At 50.5% G+C, this 2,500-nt stretch overlaps 1 non-coding gene across 1 annotated transcript; it reads left to right on the forward strand.

The window, feature by feature from the left end:
* The first annotated feature begins 1,566 nt into the window (after positions 1–1,566).
* On the forward strand, positions 1,567–1,721 carry LOC139996998 (5.8S ribosomal RNA). Its single transcript, XR_011802487.1, has one exon. It is a non-coding gene; the product is annotated as a 5.8S ribosomal RNA (ribosomal RNA).
* The last annotated feature ends 779 nt before the right edge of the window (positions 1,722–2,500 follow it).

A 2,500-nucleotide genomic window follows, 5' to 3' on the forward strand; every position in this document is an offset into this window, starting at 1 on the left:
CTCTCTATCCTCGCGAGTCTAATGCCTCGTTCCGTCGCTAGAGTTTTTCAAACTCTGCTTCTGGCTATCGGGAAGAATAGACCGCGCGCGCGAGGAAGAGGAAGGACGACCGTGCGCGTCCCATCGATTTTTTTTATTTTTACCTGAACCACCGAAGTCGATTCAGAGGGGACCGCCGGCCGTCTCTCTATCCTCGTTGTCGTGAGTCATATGCCTCGTTCCGTCGCTAGAGTTTTTCAAACTCTGCTTCTGGCTATCGGGAAGAAACGACCGCGCGAGGAAGACGACGACGACGACCGTGCGCGTCCCATCGAATTTTTTTTTATTTTTACCTGATCGACGGAAGTTTCGTCCGGTTCGTCTCTTTTACCATCGTCTCGTCGACCCGTTCAGAGGGGACCGCCTGTCCATATCCTCGTTGTCGTGAGTCATATGCCTCGTTCCGTCGCTAGAGTTTTTCAAACTCTGCTTCTGGATATCGGGAAGAAACGACCGCGCGAGGCCGATGGCTGCGAGTCCCATCGAATTTTTTTTAAACGCACGCACACACATACACCTGAACGGAGATGCGTTCCTTTTCGTCGCGATTTTTCGTGCTTTAGTCGTCGTTGTCGCCATCCGTTCGGAGGGGACCGCCGGCCGTCTCTCTATCCTCGTTGTCGAGAGTCTAATGCCTCGTTCCGTCGCTAGAGTTTTTCAAACTCTGCTTCTGGCTATCGGGAAGAAAAGACCGCGCGAGGAAGAGGAAGGACGACCGTGCGCGTCCCTTTCGAATTTTTTTTTATTTTTACCTGAGCGACCAAAGTGGATTCAGAGGGGACCGCCGGCCGTCTCTCTATCCTCGTTGTCGCGAGTCTAATGCCTCGTTCCGTCGCTAGAGTTTTTCAAACTCTGCTTCTGGCTATCGGGAAGAATAGACCGCGCGCGAGGAAGAGGAAGGACGACCGTGCGCGTCCCATCGATTTTTTTTATTTTTACCTGAACCACCGAAGTCGATTCAGAGGGGACCGCCGGCCGTGTCTGTATCCTCGTTGTCGTGAGTCATATGCCTCGTTCCGTCGCTAGAGTTTTTCAAACTCTGCTTCTGGCTATCGGGAAGAAACGACCGCGCGAGGAAGACTACGACCGTGCGCGTCCCATCGATTTTTTTTTACCCGAACGATGGAGATGCATATCGGCTGTTTGCTTCGAATAACTGGACGAGAGGAACGAACATATATATATATCATGGGCTAGCCACCGTGCGCTTTCTTCGCGAGATCGTGTGCTGTACAGAGGATTCAGAATCGGGTGTTATATCCCCGTCGTTTCCTGACGAACGGAGCTTCGATCTCGTTGGTTGTTATATATTATAATGCACTTTACGCCCGGTCGGCGGGCTGCGTGTGTCGTCGCGCAGTCCGTCCGATTTCGTTTTCGAACGTATTTTCGTGTCGTCAATCATATGGCGACTTCCGCGCGTTCGATTCCCGTTGGTCGGACGTTTGTCGGATATCGGCTTCTTTCGAACCGAGAATAAGAGTACAAAAACCTGAGTACACAAACAAAAATCCATGCATAAACGATTACCCTGAACGGTGGATCACTTGGCTCGTGGGTCGATGAAGAACGCAGCTAATTGCGCGTCAACGTGTGAACTGCAGGACACATGAACATCGACATTTCGAACGCACATTGCGGTCCACGGATACAATTCCTGGACCACGCCTGGCTGAGGGTTGCTCACGTAAACCTAAGACTGCTTGCGTTGCGTATCGTTGCTCTCGGTCCGTATCTCTCTGTTCTTTCTTGCCTCGTCGACAGCCCGCCGTCGTTCGTTTTATCTTTAAACGAACGTTTCTGAGTCGGAGGACGAGCGCCAAGCAAAAGAATACGAATTAAAGAGCGGTCGAGGGCTCGTACGCGACGTACGAGCGATTGTTGGACGTTCGTCGGCGTTCGTCGCTGGATCGTGTGGAGACCGGCGTACGCATGCTCTCGATACAAATATATATGAAAAATCTATCGCGTTCACGGGAGACTCGCAAAACTACCTCCGTCTCTTCTCTGTCCCTTCTTGGCTTGACAACCCGCCGTCGTTCGTGTTTTACGAACGTTTCTGAGTCGGACGAAGCGCAAGAAGAAGGATACGAATTAAAAGAGCGCGGAGAGAACCGTCGTCGTCGACGCGGTTATCGAGATACACAGAGCGAGTTTTCTTCGTGGCCGATTTTTTTTTTCTTTTTGTATCAGCCTCTGCTACGTTTTGTTAGTCTTCGATAAGCACGAATGACCGCGCCCCCGACGTCGTCTTAAATGAATTTTTGGCGAGACTGAGAGAAAGCAAAAATATTTTTGAACAAAGTCAGTCGAGAGAGGAGAGAAAAGAGAACCAAGATATTAAAACCTAAACCTAAACTTGGTGGCGTAACGAAAAACTGTGTGCCTTAAAGAAACACAACCGTCTTTTCATCAAGATGTTTTTACTCGTACAGCCCCAGGGATCGAATACCCACTCCGT

This window comes from Bombus fervidus, unplaced genomic scaffold (assembly GCF_041682495.2).
Source record: "Bombus fervidus isolate BK054 unplaced genomic scaffold, iyBomFerv1 scaffold0025, whole genome shotgun sequence".
Classification (NCBI taxonomy): Eukaryota; Metazoa; Arthropoda; class Insecta; order Hymenoptera; family Apidae; genus Bombus; species Bombus fervidus.